Here is a 19,646-nt window from a genome sequence, read left to right as displayed (position 1 = left end):
TAAAAAATGACTCTCTCTCACTTTTTTATGAAGCCTAGTTTTGTAGCATTTTACAATTTCCATAGTGTAATTATTCCCAATGTGGCTGATTTCAATCAACCAATAGTATGCCATTGAATATGGAGTTGGAACGAAATGTGCACAATCAGCTGGAAACCAATGCGAGGCAGCTTCAGCACACCAGTGCATCAAAGAATCAGTCCACCAGGAGAGATCGTGATGCTAAATCTATGTGTCCTCAATAACATAGTATAAAAAATATGTGAGCAAAAACTGACATATCTAAAAGTAGAAAAAGAAAAATCCACAAATTATTTAGGAATAAAGAATGTTTAACAATCCAAGTAGCACTCTTGATCTAGTTGACATATTAACAACACTATACATGACAGCAGAGCACAGATTCTTTTAAACTTATACAGAGTTGTCAAACATTCAATAATTTTAGGAGATACATCTCACTGTGCTCATGACTGCAATAAAATAATTTAGTGGTTGTCACTTAAACAAGTTAGCCCTATTGACAAATATTTCTAGAGCCTGTTTTATATCTCTGTTCCTTAGGCTATAGATGAAGGGGTTTAGCGTGGGGGTAACTACTATATACATGACCGAAGCAATTATGTCTTTGTCATTGGAATCCCATGATGAGGAGAAAAAGTAAACAACTGCAATGGTCCCATAGTATAAAGACACCACAAAGAGATGGGAGCCACAGGTAGAAAAGGCTTTAAAGAGTCTCTTCATGGATGGGACCTACAGAACAGTTGTCCCTAAATGGATATATGAACCCAGGATACTAATCAAAGGGAAGATGACAACCATTGCTCCCTCAGTGAACATGATCAGCTCATTGAGGGAGATGTCTGAGCAACTTATCTTCAGGAGGGCAATGAGGTCACAGAAGAAGTGGGGGATGGTATTGTCAGCACAGAAGGAAAGTTGAACCAAGAGGAGGGTGTGCAACAGGACATGTGCACAACTGAAGAACCAGGACCCAGCTACTAATGAGAGACACACCTCCTGCCTCATAACAGTTGTGTAGTGGAGTGGCTGACAGATGGCCACAAACCTATCATATGCCATAACTCCAAGAAGGAAATTGTCAAGACAACCAAACAAGGTCAAAAAATAAAACTGAGAAATACACCCCACATGGGGGATGGATTTTTCATGAGTCTGCATGTTCATGAGCATATTTGGAACCGTGACAGATGAAAGGCAAATGTCAGAGAAGGCCAATTGGCTGAGGAAAAAGTACATGGGGGTGTGGAGGTGAGAGTCCAGCTTGATGAGCAGGATGATGAGCAGGTTCCCCAGCACTGTGGTCAGGTACATGCCCAGAAACAGGGCAAAGAACAAGCTCTGCTGCTCCGGAGAGATGGGGAGCCCCAGGAGAAGGAACTCTGACATGCTGCTCTGGTTCTCAGGCCTCATAGTGCTCTTCTAGATACTGGGGCTGAAAAAGGTTTGGGAATCTCAGGAACCTAGAAAACATGATGAGGACCGTCACATTTCATACTGTAATTCACCGGGAAAAAATGAATTTTTAACTACACTCTTATTAATTTCTCACACTTGTGGATGCATGCATCTTCCCTCTATCCCAGTCTGGCTTCAGGAAAACATTATACCCGAAACGCAGCCAACAAAGAACTCATTGCACGGAAGGAAGAGGGTATTCATTGCTTCCTTGAACCATTATTCACTGAACACTGAGTCTGAACAGGGACTTCTACTAGGGATTGCAGCAGTGAACAGAATGTCAGGGCCCCTTCTCTCTGTGAGTGTGGATCTTGATGAGCATAGAGGGATGATTCACCACACCAAGACAGAGGCAAATCAGAATTTACTGTGGCAGAAATAGCAGATAAGCCTCTGCAAACCGGTATGAGTTGTTTCTGCCTTAAAATAACGTGAGACTCCAGTGCTTAGGCAATGTTGTTGCAGCATCGTCACACTCCTCCTGTGAATCTGCCTGGGTCCCGGTAACCTCCAGTTATAAACCCACGGTCACTCTAGAAGTGGGTGTTAATTTAAAGCTGCTTGATGTCAGAATAGCTCCCAAACTAGAAGAGTCCACAAACTATCTTCCATAAGAATGGTGAACATTTTGGTAAACATTTGGGTACTAGGTTAAGGACTTTACCTACGTTTCCTAATTAAATCCACACAACAGCCTTACATTCCCAGATTTTAAAAAATCTTTTCAGCTGCACTAAGAATGAATGTTCTTTCCTCTGTTTTAGGTCTTAGGTAATAGGAACATAAATGATATAAATTTCATATATGTATAAAGCATATGTATTACCATTTTCTGTAGGTTAAAAATTATAACATATTGACTACTTCATGCAGTTCTGTATAATATGTCTGTGTGATCAGACCCCACGCTGTCAATCACTACACATGGAAACTTTCCCCATCATTGGTTAGGAGCATCAGACAACCTGTCTTGCCTTAAACCTGCAAAGAAGACTAAGTAGTTGAAAATTTTTAGTTCCTTGCCTAGATACTTCTCTTCACTTATATTGATCTATTTGCCAATTGACTAAACACTTTCACATTCATTATCATTTATTCAAACAGTAAATAATTATTGAGGCCCTGTAAGTTTCATGAGGCAAGGTAATTAATTCCATTTTATAGATCGAAAACTGAAGCCACAATACCAAGTGATTTTTCCAAGGTCTTGCCACCTTTTGGTGAGGGTTCTGCACTCTATATTCACACAGCATGACGCCTGACACGACTTTCCCGGGACATTAAATGAAGGGTTCAAAAACTCTGAGTGACTTAGTGACCCTCAGGTGTATGAAAATCACAGCAGATCCATTTCAGAAACAAGGAGTTGCTTGGAGCTTTGGTTTATCTCAGTCAGTGTTACTCCAGAGGAAGGTACTGAAGGAAATATTTGAGTCACGGGGGAAAATCAGAAGCCCCAAACGAACATGCAAATCACACACACACACACACACTCACACTGCTGTTTTGAGGATTCCAGTCACCTGTGACCATTTCACATCCTAAGGGAAAAATAACCAGTATGTGGTTCAGTTCATAAACATTGTATACATACATACAAGTCAAAAATAACATGCAAAGTGAGACATACACAACACACAATGATGTACCATCCACCCCCAAACACACTCAGAATGTACATTAACACATCTGACACGTGACATACCTGATAAACACTCAACTCACCACAGATACACAATGCATCTTTATACACACGTATCACCAAAAACACACAAGGCCACACAAAATGCAACAGTCTCAAAAGAAATACACACCAAAATCACAGATACACACCCAGCTACACACTCATGATAACAAGCAGCACACACACTCCCATTCCTTAGAGGTGTGCTTCAGCCCCTTATGACACACACACTTTCCTGGGGAAGGTAGTCAGCATTGGGCATTTAAGCCTGTTCAGTCACAGGCACATTCATTAAGCAAACAGCAACAACCTACACACATGGTAACATCCAGATGGTAAGATACACAAAGACAAAGCAAACAATTCACATTCTTGCTCTCGCACAGGAGTGTGTCACCCACAAACACAGCTCACAAATATACTATCACCCTGCTATGCAGAGGTTTGAGCCCTCTTGGACTTCAGTTCCTTGGTGAGGTTGGGCGTCTTCTTCTGCAGGAACAGAGACAATAATCTCACTCCCGATGCTGAACGCTCAGCCTCTCAGCTGTGATGCAAATATTTAAGATTACAGGCATGAATCAGGGATCCCTAATCACGTGTTAGGAGCCTGATAACTTGGTCTGCATGTGCTCAAACAGAGTTCAGATTTGGTCTTATTCAGGAAAAGAATCAGGCTGTAAGTCAGATACATAGTATCCACATATGCATGCAAGTGTCAAATAACAGGAACACAAGCACACAGGCACACTTGTACACACACATGCACCCATGAACACTAAGGCACACAAACTCACAAGCACACAGGCTGACCCGTTACCAAGTGCAGACTTCCAGCTCTCTCTAACCTGTGCTCATCTGTGAGGAGTTCAGACACCTTCTGCTCCAGAATGTTACCCAAATTTCAGCATCTCTTCAAGATAGTTGGTATCCACATGAAAAGAAGACACATCGGTGGTATCGGTGGCTTCTACAGATTTTTCATGTTCTGTAACCAAATCAGGAGGAATGACCAAAAATATAACATTTTAAGTACTAGCAAGAGGAGAGAAACAAAGTCCCTATGCTTCTATGTCAGAAAGGAGCCACCACAGGCTAATTGGCTAATTTCTTCTTGCCCTTTGGGGAGCTACATGTCCAGGAGGCAGAGGAGACTGGAGTCCCAGGGGATGGTGTCTCTGATGCCAGCAATGCCCTGGACTCTTTTATTCTTGGGCATGGTTCCAGCTGGCACAAAGGATTTTTTCAAAAAGATTGTTCTAATGGCTTGTTTACAAAGGTGTTGACAAGTTTAAGGGAAACTATTAAGGGATGGTGAGGCACCCAGGGCTAGCAGCAGTGAGAAACTGGTGCAAGAGGAGGGAGTGGTTATGTGAACCTGATGAGACATGTAGGGGTGAGAGAGAACCCCTGGACAGGAACTGTGGACACCCACCGTCAACCCATGGTCCAGCAGGGAGGAAAACAGGAGAATAAATGCCCCAACCTATCTCTCCTTCTGCATTTGACCTCTTGCTTGTGTTTCCATTGGCCAAATCCAAAGGTCTAGGGACTCCAGTGGATACAGTCTATAAAGGCCAGATTCCTGAGACAAAACAGGATGGAGAAGGCTGGAGAATGGATCTGGAGGAGCAAATGGAGACTATTTAGCACACATTGGTATAGAAAACATTTTCCAGTTAACACATTTGTGTGCCAATTTGTGGATGGCAAATATGCTGATACGTTCCGTTCTACAGGCATGCTTCTTTCTTTGGTATTAAATTGCCTCTACAGTTTCATTATAGAGACTGTAAACTCTTTTTTTTTTTTTAGGAGGACTCACTGCAAAAATAACTGAAAAATAGTAACATAGGAAAAAGTTTAGTTGTATTATTTTTTCGAGAGTAAACACCCATTTCAGGATGTTTAACCCTACTTCATTTTTTTTTAATTTTTTGTTTATTGCAGTAACATTGGTTTATAACATTGTAAAAATTTCAGGTGTACATCATTGTATTCTATTTCTGCATAGATTACATCTTGCTCACCACCAAAATACTAATTACAACCCATCACCACACACATGTACCGAATTATTCCTTTCACCCTCCTCCCTCCTCCCTTCCCCTCTGGTAACCACCAATCCAATCTCTGTCCCTATGTGTTTGTTTATTGTTGTTATTATCTAATACTTAATGAAGGAAATCATATGGTATTTGACCTTCACCCTCTGACTTATTTCACTTTGCATTATACCCTCAATGTCCATCCATGTTGTCACAAATGCCTGGATTTCATCATTTCTTATGGCTGAGTAGTATTCCATTGTGCATATATACCACATCTTCTTTATCCATTCGTCCCTTGATGGGCACTTAGGTTGCTTCCAAGTCTTGGCTATTGTGAATAATGCTGCAATGAACGCAGGGGTGCATGTACCTTTACAAATTGGTGTTTTCAATTTCTTTGGATAAATACCCAACAGTGGAATAGCTGGATCATATGGTAGTTCTATCCTTGATTTTTTGAGGAATCTCCATACTGTTTTCCATAGTGGCTGCACCAGTTTGCACTCCCACCAGAAGTGTATGAGAGTTCCCTTCTCTCCACATCCTCTCCAACACATGTTGTTTCCTGTCTTGTTAATTATAGCCATTCTGACGGGCGTGAGGTGATATCTCATTGTAGTTTTGATTTGCATTTCCCTGATAGTTAGTGATTTTGAACATTTTTTCATGTGACTGTTGGCCATCTGTATATCTTCTTTGGAGAAATATCTGTTCAGGTCTTTTGCCCATTTTTTAATTGGGTTGGTAGTTTTTTTGTTGTTGAGATGCATGAGTTCTTTATATATTTTGGAGATTAAGCCCTTATCAGAAATATGGTTTGCAAATATCTTCTCCCAAATGTTAGGTTGTCTTTTCGTTTTGTTGATGGTTTCCTTTGCTGTACAGAAGTTTTTTAGTTTGATGTAGTCCCATTTGTTTATTTTTTCTATTGTTTCTCTTGCCCGGTCAGACGTGGTGTTTGAAAAGATGTTGCTAAGACCGATGTCGAAGAGCATACTACCTATGTTTTCTTCTAGAAGTTTCACAGTTTCAGGTCTTACATTCAAGTCTTTAATCCATTTGGAGTTAATTTTTGTGTATGGTGTAAGCTAAGGGTCTACTTTCATTTTTTTGCATATGGCTATCCAGTTTTCCCAGCACCATTTGTTGAAGAGACTTTCTTTTCTCCATTGTTTGTTCTTGGCTCTTTTGTCAAAGATTAGCTGTCCATAGATGTGTGGGTTTATTTCTGGGCTTTCAATTCTATTCCATTGATCTGTGTGTCTGTTTTTGTGCCAGTCCCATGCTGTTTTGGTTACTATAGCTTTGTAGTATATTTTGAAATCAGGGAGCGTGATACCTCCAGCTTTGTTCTTTTTTCTCATGATTCCTTTAGCTATTCGGGGTCTTTTGTTGTTCCATATAAATTTTAGGATTCTTTGTTCTATTTCTGTGAAAAATGTTGTTGGAACTTTGATAGAGATTGCATTGAATCTATAGATGGCTTTAGGAAGTATGGACATCTGAACTATGTTAATTCTTCCAATCCAAGGGCACGGAATATCTTTCTATTTCTTTGTGTCTTCTTCAATTTCTTTCAGATATGTTTTATAGTTTTTGGTGTACAGATCTTTCACCTCTTTGGTTAAGTTTATTCCTAGGTATTTTATTCTTTTTGTTGCAATTGTAAATGGGATGGTATTCTTAATTTCTCTTTCTGCTACTTCATTGTTAGTGTACAGAAATGCAACTGATTTTTGTATGTTGATTTTGTATCCTGCAATTTTGCCATATTCATTTATTACTTCTAAAAGTTTTCTGGTGGATTCTTTAGGGTTTTCTATATATAAAATCATGTCATCTGCAAATAGTGAGAGTTTCACTTCTTCCTTTCCAATTTGGATCCCTTTTATTTCTTTCTCTTGCCTGATTGCTCTGGCTAGGACTTCCAGTACTATGTTAAATAGGAGTGGTGACAGTGGGCATCCTTGTCTGGTTCCTGTTCTTAGAGGGATGGCTTTCAGTTTTTCACCATTGAGGATGATATTAGCTGGGGGTTTGTCATCTATGGTCTTTGTTATGTTGAGGTACTTTCCTTCTATACCCATTTTATTCAGAGTTTTTATCATAAATGGATGCTGTATCTTGTCAAATGCTTTCTCTGCATCTATTGAGATGATCATGTGATTTTTATTCTTCATTTTATTAATGTGGTGTATCACGTTGATTGATTTGCGAATGTTAAACCATCCCTGCATCCCTGGAATAAATCCCACTTGATCATGGTGTATAATCTTTTTAACGTATTGTTGTATGTGATTTGCTAGTATTTTGTTGAGGATTTTTGCATCGATGTTCATCAGTGATATTGGCCTGTAATTTTCTTTTTTTGTGTTGTCCTTGTCTGGTTTTGGTATCAGGGTAATGTCAGCTTCATAGAATGAGTTAGGGAGCTTCCCCCCCTCCTCAATTTTTTGGAAGACTTTGAGAAGGATAGGTATTAAGTCTTCTTTGAATGTTTGGTAGAATTCACCAGGGAAGCCGTCTGGTCCTGGACTTTTATTTTTGGGGAGGTTCGTGATTACTGTTTCGATCTCCTTACTGGTGATTGGTCTATTCAAATTCTCTACTTCTTCTTGATCCAGTTTTGGAAGGTTGTATGATTCTAAGAATTGATCCATTTCTTCCAGATTGTCGAATTGGTTGGCATATAGCTTTTCATAGTATTCACTTATAATCTTTTGTATTTCTGAGGTGCCTGTTGTAACCTCACCTCTTTCATTTCTGATTTTACTTATTTGTGCCTTCTCTCTTTTTTTCCTGGTGAGTCTAGTTAAAGGTTTGTCAATTTTGTTGATCTTTTCAAAGAACCAGCTCTTGGTTTTATTAATTTTTTCTATTGGTTTTTTGGTCTCTATTTCATTTATTTCTGCTCTGATTTTTATTATTTCCCTTCTTCTACTGATTTTGGGCTTTGTTTGTTCTTCTTTTTCCAGTTCCTTTAGTTGCATTGTTAGATTGTTTATTTGAGATTTTTCTTGTTTGTTGAGATAGGCCTGTATCGCTATAAACTTCCCTCTTAGAACCACTTTTGCTGTATCCTGTAAATTCTGGCATGTCGTATTTTCATTTTCATTTGTCTCCAGGTATTTTTTGATTTCTTCTTTGATTTCTTTGTTAACCCAGTCGTTGTTCAGTAGCATTTTGTTTAATCTCCAAGTATTTGAGGCTTTTCTGATTTTCTTCCTATAGTTGATTTCTAGTTTCCTACCGTTGTGGTCAGAAAAGATGCTTGGTATTATTTCAATCTTCTTAAATTTATGGAGACTTGTTTTGTGGCCTAATATGTGATCAGTCCTGGAGAATGTTCCAAGTACATTTGAAAAGAACGTGTACTCTTCGGTTTTTGGATGGAATGCTCTGTATGTATCTACTAGGTCCATCTGTTCTAGTGCGTCGTTTAAGGCCAATGTTTCCTTATTGATCTTCTGTTTGGATGACCTATCCGTTGGTGTAAGTGGAGTGTTAAAGTCCCCTACTATTATTGTGTTACTGTCTATTTCTCTTTTTATGTCTGTTAATAATTGCTTTATATACTTAGATGCACCTACATTGGGTGCATGGATATTTACAAGTGTTATATCGTCTTGTTGGCTTGTTCCCTTGATCATTATGTAACGCCCTTCTTTGTCTCTTTTTACAGTTTTTGTTTTAAAGTCTATTTTGTCTGATATGAGTACTGCTACCCCAGCTTTCTTTTCATTGCCATTTGCGTGGAGTATCTTTTTCCATCCCTTCACTTTCAGTTTGTGAGTGTCTTTAGGTCTGAAGTGTGTCTCTTGTATGCAGCATATATATGGGTCTTGTTGTTTTATCCAGTCAGCCACCCTATGCCTTTTAATTGGAACGTTTAGTGCATTGACGTTTAAAGTAGCTATTGATAAGTATGTACTTACTGCCATTTTTTAACTTTTTCTTTTTTTCTCAGTGTTTTAGTAGTCCATCTCTGTTCCTTTCTTCTTCTATACAGAATTGATGGTCACTTTAGTTTGACCTCTGTCTGAAAGCTGTATTCTTGAACTCCCCTCCTCTCTCCTTTTATGTTTTTGATATCATATCTAACCTCTTTTTTGTGCATTTGTATCCATTATGTTCCAATCATGGAAATAGATAATTTTTCCTATATGTGGTCTTCTCTTTTCCTCTTAAATCAGTCCCTTTAACATTTCTTGTAGCACTGGTTTCTTGGTGACAAACTCCTTTAATTTTTGCTTATCTGGGAATATTTTGATCTCTCCTTCCATTTTGAATGATAACCTTGCTGGGTAGAGTATTCATGGCTGTAAGTTTTTTCCTTTTAGCACTTTAAATATATCGTACCATTCTCTTCTAGCCTGTAAGGTTTCTGCTTAGAAGTCAGCTGATAGCCTAATGGGGTTTCCTTTGTATGTAACTTGACATTCTCTTGCGGCTTTTAGGATTCTCTCTTTATCTTTAATTCTGGACATTTTGATTATGATGTGTCTTGGTGTGGGCCTCTTTGGGTTTATCTTGTTTGGGGCTCTCTGTGCTTCCTGTACCTGGATGTCTGTTTACTTCCTTAGGTTAGGGAAGTTTTCATCTATTATTTCTTGAAATAGATTCTCTGCCCCCTTGTCTCGCTCTTCTCCTTCCAGGACCCCTATAACATGGATGTTAGTGTGCTTGATGTTGTCCCAGAGGTCCGTTAGACAGTCCTCACTCTTCTTAATTCTTTTCTCTTTTACCTGTTCAGCTTGCGTAATTTCTTCTAGTCTTTCATCCAGCTCACAGATCCGTTCTTCTGTATCCTCTACTCTGCTTTTGAGTTCCTCTAATGAATTTTTCATTTCCAGTATTGTATTCTTCATTTCTGATTGGTTATTTTTTATATCTTCTATTTCTTTGTTGACATTCTCACTGAGTTCATCTATTCTTCTCCCCAGATCAGTGAGCATCCTTAACACTCTTAGTTTGAACTCTCTGTCGGGTAGGTTGCTCATTTCTGTTTCACTTAGTTCCTTTTCTGGGGTTTTGTCCTGTTCCCTTACTTGGGATGTATTCCTTTGCCTCTTCATTTTGCCTCTTTCCCTGTGCTTGTGTCTATGTATTAGGTAGGTCAGTTACGTCTCCTGTTCTTGGATAGGTGACCTTATGTAAGTGATGCCTTAGGAAGCTTCCAGTGTGCTTCCCTCAGTTCTCAATGTTCCAGGGGTGACCCTTATGTGGGCTACGTGTGTCCTTCTGTTGTGGCCTGTTTGCTCTCTCTGTAGGTGCCCAGGGAGGCTGAGTTATGCTCCTGGCCAGCTGTTGTAATGCTCAGCTGCTTGTAGTTGTTGTGGTACCTTCAGTCTCTTTATCAGGTGTAGGGAGCCCCAGCACAGTTGGCTGCAAGTTCTAATACCACATTTGTGTTGCAGTATTTCTTTTAAGTGAGTAGGCCCCCAGCATGGCAGGTTGTTAGGCTCAGGGCCTTACAATTGCTGTAAGCCTCTAGCCTATTAGGTCTCTTGTCAGCTCTCTGAGGATTGCAGCTGGGTGGGGCTGGCCTCAGGCACAGGAGCACCCAATTGTTTCAGGCTTTGGAAGGTGGGGCAAACCTCCTATGTGGGTCTTTGAGAAGCACAAGTCTTCTGCTGCTTGCAAGCCCTGCTGCCCACAGGTCCACACACACAGTCAACACAGTCCTGCCCCGTGTGAGTGCCCCGACCTCCCCTAGTGGACCTAGTCTCTCCTCGGCGGGAGCCCCACACATTCCGCCACTGACCCACACTCTCCACCCACTCCTTGTGCATACCCTGCCCCGGTCAAGTCAGCTCAGTTGCCCCGCTGCAAAGAATCCAGTCACCCATCTGTGCAGGCCCACCAGTTGCATGAGGGCTTGTTGTTGGGTGGGGCCAGTCTCTAGGGTGGGCTGCCTGCCCTGTCTGAGCGGGATTAAATCGGTGTTCTAGCGGGTGGGGCAGACCCTGGGCTAGCAGGCCTCAGGGAGAACTCCAATGGTGTCTGCGTCAGCATGCCCACACCAAGCCACAACAATGGCCGCCGCCAATGTCCCAGTCCCTGGAGAGGTCTCACCCCTCACCGAGATGCACTCAGGGCCTATTAGGTGAGTCTCTTGTCACCAAAGCACTGTGCACCTTTCTTTCTGGTGATTTTAGGATGCTTTCTGAAATGGGTGAGTTTGCGTTCAGGCCCTTTAAGAGTCAGTTTTAGTTTCTTTGTGAACCGGGTTTTCTGGGCGTACTCCCCAATGCTTTAGTAGCAGGCAAAGTCATATATTATGCCGCGGGTCTCGATTGTTCTGGGTCCACAAAATGCCCACAGCGGGGGCGCTCCCCAGCTCAGGGCCCCGTGCCTCCCGGGAGGCTGCGTACCTGTGAGTTGCTCCCGGAGGCCGTGACGCTGGCGGCTTGTGAAGGCGGCGTTTTTCCTCTCCAGAAGGGAGTCTCTGCCTCTTCCACCTCAGTTAGGATTGTCCGTTGTTGCAGGAGTTCCTCTTATCCAGTTTTCAGTTCTGTCTCAGGGGTAATTTTTCCACGAGTAGTTGTAAATTGGCTGTGTCCACGGGAGGAGGTGAGTTCCCAGTCTGCTTACGCCGCCATCTTGACTCCGCCTCCGAGACTGTAAACTCTTAAAGAGCAGGGATGACGTTTTCTAGAATTACCTTCCTGTGCCCTGCCCATGGTTCAGCAGTTCATATTTGATCTCTGACAGGGGCTGCAAGGAGAATATTTTGGAAGACCATAATTGTCTGTTTGGATGCAAACAATTTAAGTTAGAGATAGACATGAGGATATTCTATTCTCTTTTATTGATTAATTATGGACAAAGAATTTTTTAATTTTTAATTTTGAAATCATTTCAGACTTATAGAACAGTAAAAATTATATAAAAAATTCTCATGTATGTTTCATCCAGATTGCCCAAAAGTTGATATTTAACCATGTTTCCTTTATTATTATGTAGGTATACATGTATCTCAGATTCATTCTGGTGAGCATACCACAGTGCAGATTATCAGAAGGCAGCTGACATCAACTTTTCCAATTATAATCAATTTTAAACTCGGTCAATTGATTAAAGTGATTGTCTACCAGGTTTTTCTGCTGTACAGTTACTATTTCTATCTTTGAAATTAACAAATATAACTTGGGTAGATATTTTGAGACTATATAAACATGTTATTTCTCTTTAAAATTTCAACCACCTTGTATAACAACATACTTAATAAGAATCAAGTGATTCTTGCCTGTAACAATGTTTGTAATTGTGGTGGCCAAATGGTGATATTTCTCATTCCATCAATCATTCTACGTGTATTAGTTCTCTGTAAGAGAGAAGATTCCTTTCTCTACCATTTATGTTTTCTATTTATTTATAGCCTTATGGATTCATAGATTCTCAATTAATCTCTGAGTCATAATCCATTATAGCTCTTCTTTTTAAAATAATTTTATTGAGATTCCATTGGTTTATGACAATGTTAAATTCAAGGTGTACCTTATTATATTTCAGCTTCTGGATAGACTGCATCATATTCACCATCAATAGTCTAATTTCCGTCCGTGACCATATATATGTGCCTTTTTACCCTTTTCGCCCTCCACCCGCCTCCTTCCCTCTGGTAATACCCAATCCGCCCTCCTTCTCTATGTGTTTGTTGATTTGCTGTTATTCTTTTTGAAGCTCAAATTATTCCAGATTTGGCCATGGGGAGCCCCTTTGAGCTGGCTCTTGTGTCCCCATGATTCATTGAGCACTTCCTTACTTTCAGGGTCAACAAAATTTTCCCATATCATTTTCGTATTTCCTGGCCCCAGCCCTGGAATCATCCATTTTTCTAAGTAACTTGGGTTCCTTTTAGGGAAGAATGGTATTTAGAGAGAAAATTTGTTAGGTATATTCATTGCTTACAAGGCTTCCTATATGCATAAAAGAAACACAGGAAGTATAAACAAGAAACTAATAAACTAATAGAAATTGTTACTCATAGGTGTGAGTTGGGAATAGAGTGGAAAGAATGGGGGATAAGGATGGTATAAATATTGATATTTAATTCATAAGTTTCAGCCAATTTATATGTGTATTAAAAACCATGAGATCAAACTGACTCCTTCAATTCCAATTTGACAGCACAGATTTCTTTCCAACCTCTCCTTTTCCAGATGTGACACCTTCCCTTCATAGTGAGTAGTCATTCCCTTTTTCAACAATATTTTTATTTATTCACTGAATCCTAGAATATGTGTTAAGTGATTTCATAATCTTGAACCAATATCACTGTGGATGAAAAAACTACTAACTGCATTTCAATAGTTTTTATAGTTTATTTTCTTTATTGTGAGTGTGTATAGACAAAATATTATGTTCCAGAATTACTTGGATTAGTTATTTTAATTTCTCCTTCAGTCTAATGATGTTACTCATTTGAAATATAATTAAGTTAATTTGTTTTATTTTTATTCTATTTCTTTGTTTCCTGTTATTTTTATGTATTTATTTTTGAGCAAGTAAAAGATAACCTACAAAACATACAAACAGGTACACCCATCTCCCCATCCCTTCCACACATTCCCACCCAGCCCTCATAGGAAAACAAACTCATTAGTTTCTGATTTCTTCCTGTGTTCCATTTTGCTCAAATGAGCAGATACACATATACTTTCTGATTTCTCTTTCATTTTTACACAAAGGGTAGCATGCTACAGATACTCTTAGTCACATTGCTTTTTTACATTAACAATATATCCTGGAGATCATTCCATATCAATTCACAGATATCTTTGTCACCTGGAGAATAATAATAGAAGAGCTAAAATTATAAATTATACAAGAAGAATCTATTAATTGCTTTAGATTTTAGATTATGGAACTGGTGTCAAATAATTCTCCTTAAGGAAGAATATTCTTTAAAAGTTTTGATGACTTATCTGGAGATTTGAAGGAAGTTTACTCAAATAAGAGAAGAAGGGAGAGAAAGGAAGAGCCAGAGCCCTGGGAATAGTTATTGACAGGTAGGAGAAGCAGCCTCATTGTAGCAGAGACTCCTCTGCAACAGGAATGGCCAATAAAGATACTGTAATCTCTCATGTGACTCCAGTAAAACAGTTGGCATCCTGGTCCAAATATCATGCCCAGAGGGGCATAATGACTGAGGTTATAGAAGTCAAAAAATAAAAAAAGGACTCTACTAATATTTCCCACCCGGAGACTTGTCCCAAAGGAACAGTGCATGAGGTCGAATTCAAGGCAGAAGGCCAATTTGTTTTTTGCGAGGGAAACTGAATAATAACGTTGGGCTGGGTCTAGGTGAGAAGTTTACTCAATAAGGTACTGCAAATAGAAGCTTACAAGGAGGGCCTAAACAAGAAAATGAAGTAAAACCTTATTTTAAAATAATAATTGCACTGTGGGAATGTGGCAATTTACTGGAGACATCCTGTAAATAGGACTACATCACAGGAACGCAACACCAAGATATTGAAGCCAAATCAATTTAACTGTAAGGATGACACACAACTGTCCATTTTTGGAAGAGGAATGGAAATGGCTGGGTCTGTTTAGGTATGAACCATTTCATATTCAGATTGAATAAAAAAAATGGAGAAACTGGTGAAAGGGGGGTTTAGTCTGCCGGGGGGTGCATTTGCTAGTGAAGAAAGATGAGGAGAAATAAGGCAGGGTTGACAGATGTCTCACTCCTGAGGACACTTGCGTTCTATTGAACTCACTGTGCAGTTACAGTACCTCCATACAATTTCTGCTTCATAATGTCTTCTTTATCCTGTTTTTAAAGTACATAGAAAGTCGTCGGAAGATTTTATTTCTTCTTTTCCAATTATTTAATTGAATTAGTAATTCAATTAATTATTAATAATGACATCAATTAATTATTTAATTACATGAATTATTTAATTGATGTCACTAATATAGTTGCATTGGCTAATATTTTCACCACAATATTGATTAGTGAGCATTCTCGTTTTCTTTCTGATCTTAAAGCAAACACCTCTAATGATTCCCATCAATTAATATGTTGGCTGTATAACTAAGGAGTGTATATTTTATTATGCATAATAACATATACAGTATAATGTATACTAGATTTTACACAAGATATATATGATATAAATATATTCTGTATAATAACATACATAATATAACATTATACACAATAAAATTATATTTATATATAATATATATTTCATGTAAAATATATATTTTATTGAGAGGATCCACCAATTATTTTTTTCTTCAGTTTTGTCAAACTTTCTTGAGGTACTTTTCAGCATTTATGGAGAGAGTTACATGCTTTTTAACCTAAGATTTATCAATATGTTTTATCATATTATGGATTTCCTAATACTGAACCAACTTCCAATTTCTGGGAAAAATCTCACTTGGGTTATATCTATTATTTTATTAATGTGGTGTTGCATTCTATTTGCTGATATTTTATTGAGTATGTTTGCATTAATATTCATAAGTACCGTCAACTTGAAATTTTATTTTTATACTTCTTTATCTTGCTTACACATCAATGTTGGATTTATTTCATCCATAAAACAAATTAAGATGTTTTCCTTTATTTTAAAGGCTCTGGGACAATTCATGCATCATTGAGACTGTCAGGTCTTTGACCATTAATAGAATTCCCTGTGAACCAATATAGGCCTGGTTCTATTTTATGGAGTAGTTGCTAAATAGCTTTCTCTGTTTATTCTACGGAGATTGATGTGTTTAGACTTTGTATATAATGTGGAGTCAATTTTGGTAATACGTATTTCCCTAGGAAATTATCTAATTCAACTGAGTTTCTAAATTTATTTTCACAGAAGTGTGACCATAGGATTATTTAGATAATCCCCATAAGTTATTTTTATTATTGGTGTTTTTTAGTTCCATCAATATTCGTTTTTGTGTTTACCAATCCTACGAATATCTCTGTTGTCCTTCATTTCTTTGTGAATTTTCAAGTTCCTCCTCTGATCACTTTCCTTCTGCCTAAAGAATTCCCAGGTATTTCTACTAGTTTAGGTATGCTGGTAATTTCATCTTCAATTTTGAAGGATATATTTGCTGACATAGTATTCTAGGTTGGAAGAAGTTTTTAATTTTTTCATTCTACTAAAGATGTCACTCCTTTGTCTTCTGATTTCCTTCAATCTTTTATTGCTGCTCTTGTTAAAAAGTCAGCTCTCATTCCTATTAGGGCTTATTTGAGTGTGATGCTTGTGTCTATACAGTCACTTCTCATTCTGGATCCTCAGCTCTCCCTCAAAAACTTGGTTGCATTCATTCTTCCAGCTTCTCCAGCTTCTGAGCATCCTAGGTAGGCCTTGATAACTCAGTACCATGTTCTACTCATCACCCACACCTGTGCCCACGTGAGAGGCCCCCTCCCACCCCGTCCCCCCCCAAGATGATGGATTTGGAGAGGACCTGCTGGTAAATGTTTGAGGATAATGTAAGAAGAAAGAATACTTTTGTTTAAGTGAGTTACAATGTAAGCAAAAGACAGAAAACATTAGAGAGAAAAGAAAAGATCAAATAGGAAAAATGGGAGCATCTCCTCACCAGGACAGTGACGTTAATTATATGTATATCTTGACATTCGTTATATATATATTTTTTTCACTTCCTCTTGGAAAATCATAGTCACAGTTTGTTGTGTTTCCTCTCTTTCATCTTTTTGTATTAATGTCTAACATGCATACGCTAAGTGCATAAATCTGAAATGTTTGGCCTTATATATGTTTCCATATGTATACATCCATTGTAGCTACTGCCTGGATCAAGATATAGAACATTTCTAACACCTTGAAGGTTTCTTCACACATTCCTTTCTTAGAAGTAACTAAAATATTGAATAAAACAGAATATTTTCAAAATCATGTCATTTCTCCATATTTATTAAATGTATATAAATTCATACAAACCCATACTTTTAAGGAAATGGAGTTAAGAGTCATTGAAAGTTTATTGTGAGAATACTAGATTTTTAAAAATTGGAATTTTGATTTATGCAAGCAAAATCTTCTATGATACTCTTTTTAGCTTCCTCCTTCTCTTGACACTGGGAGGACAAGGAAGAAAGACAGAATTTTCTTGGAGATGGTGAGAGTAGAAGAGCTTCCTTCCCCACTCCTGCCAGTTGGCACCCTCACGGGCACCCTCCCCTCAGCAAGCCTTTTTTATGTTGGAATATAGCATCATATATCCAAAAAATTGTTAAGAATGTGTCAGAATCATCGAAGTCAGTCTGGGTAATGAAAGCTTGTATATGTCAGCAGAGAGGGACATGGAAAAGGCCAACCTCCCTGATGTGTATGTGTGGCTCAAATTCAACGGGATACTTGGAATGTTTACTCTGGGTTCATAGTTTTCTTGTTCATTTGTGTATGCAATTGTTATGGATTGAGTCATTGTGACTTAAAGAACTTAACCCTATTAACAAATATCTCTAGGGCATGTTTCATATCTCTATTCTTCAGGCTATAAATGAAGAGATTCAACAGGGGGGCGACTGCCATATACATCAAAGAAGCAATTATGTCTTTATCATTGGAGATGGACACTGGGGAGAAAAAGTAAACATTGCAATGGTGAAGACAGCCAGCTCATTGAATGGTATTTGTTGTAAGGTGTTCATAGAGGTCCTTCAACATGTGGAGGAAATTCTTTTTATTCTTAGTTTGCTGCAAGTTTTTATTAGGAATATATTTTGGAGTTTGTCAAATTCTTTGTCTGTACCTATTGAGATAAAATATTTTTCTTTTTTTCATTTGTTATTATGAGTTTCATTGATTGATTCATGAAATTTAAACCAACTTTTCTTTCCTGGTAAAAACCACTTTGTCATGAAGTATTACACTTTTTACATATTGTTGGATTTAATTTGCCAAAATTTTCTTTATAATTTTTGCATCTATGTTCATGAGGGACAATAGTTTGTAGTGTTTCTTTTTTTCTGGTAGTGTTTCTCCATGGTTTTGGTATCCGAGGATTGCTGGTCTCATAGAATGATTTGAAAGAATTCTTTCCTCTTCAAAATTTTAGAAGGGTTTGTGTAGAAGTGGCATTATTTCTATCTTAAATGTTTAATAAAATTCACCAGTGAAACTCTCTGGGCCTGGATTTTTCTTTCTGAAAGATTTTTAACTACAAATTCACTTCCTTTATTAGATATAAGGCTGTTAAGGTTATCTATTTCTTCCTTCGGGAGCTTTGCTACGCTGTCTCTCTCATTTTTTTCCCATCTCATTTAAGATGCCAGATTTATTGGCATAAAGTTATACATTACATTTCCTTATTACATATTTAATATCATTAGAATCTTTAGTGATATAACCTCTCTCATTCCTGATGTTAGTAACTAGTGTCTTCTCTTTATCTTCGCTGATTCCATCTTGCTAGATGTGTATCAATTTTATTGCCTTCTAATCACACCAGCTTTTGGTTTCATTACTTTTCTGTTGTTTTCCATTTCACTGATTTCTCCTCTGATCTTTTTCTTATGTTTTTTTTTTTTTGCTATTAATTTGGGTGTAATTTGCTCTTGTTTTTCTCTTTTCTAGCTTCTTAAAGTAGAAGCTAACGTCAATGATTTGAGTCATTTTGTTGTTTCTAATATCGGGGTTTAGTTCTACGTTTTTCCTTCATGTGTATGGGACATATGTTATTAGTAGTGTATTAGTAGTGCCAATGCTTAAAATTGTTATATCCTCATGCTTATTTTATTCCTTTATCATTAAGAAATTGTTACCAGATACATACCCAGGTTTTTTACCTGCCACACAACAGGGGCCAAACCAAACTGGAACTCCAGGCTTACGGCAAGGAAAGAGTTTTTATTTTGGGTGACATCAGCCGGGAGACGAGAGCTCTCAAATTTGTCCCGTCTCCCAGAAAGTTGGGAGGCAAGGGGTTTTAAAGGTTGTGAGGAATGTGGCTGCTTGTAGGGAGGGGGAGCCTGTGGCCTTGCTGGTCAGCGCTTTCCCACCAGCCTGCTTTTGGCCTTGTGAGGCTGCTGGCAGAAAGGAGGATGGTGAGATAAGGGAATTGTGGGTGGGTGTCCTTCAGTTGTCTCTGTCTCCGTGGTGGATGGTGGATTCTGGCACCAGGATGCCGAGCAGTTGAGGTCTGAGAAGCTTTAGCTTCTTGAGATCAGTTTCCCCGTAACAAACCTCAAGAACTGGTAATTAGCCAAAACACCAGTGTGAGCCCAGCTTGAGGCCACCTGGGCTTTTAATAATTTGTAAAACAATCAATATCTACATGTGAATGTAACTTATAGAAACAGGGAAAGAGGATGAGTGCTTTTGGTTTTAACCCCATGTATTCTGGGTTGAATGTAGGGGAACTGATATCAGGGCCCCTATCAAAATGACTTTCTTTATCTCAGAATATTCCTTGCTATGAAATCT

At 38.4% G+C, this 19,646-nt stretch overlaps 1 pseudogene; it reads right to left on the bottom strand.

Moving 5' to 3' along the window:
* Window positions 1-478: 478 nt before the first annotated feature.
* Window positions 479-1,457, bottom strand: LOC131393324 (olfactory receptor 1J4-like; annotated as a pseudogene).
* Window positions 1,458-19,646: the final 18,189 nt, after the last annotated feature.

Source organism: Diceros bicornis, chromosome 28 (genome assembly GCF_020826845.1).
Source record: "Diceros bicornis minor isolate mBicDic1 chromosome 28, mDicBic1.mat.cur, whole genome shotgun sequence".
Classification (NCBI taxonomy): Eukaryota; Metazoa; Chordata; class Mammalia; order Perissodactyla; family Rhinocerotidae; genus Diceros; species Diceros bicornis.
Note: the sequence above shows the minus strand (reverse complement) of the source record. Positions and strands in the feature narration are given on the sequence as shown.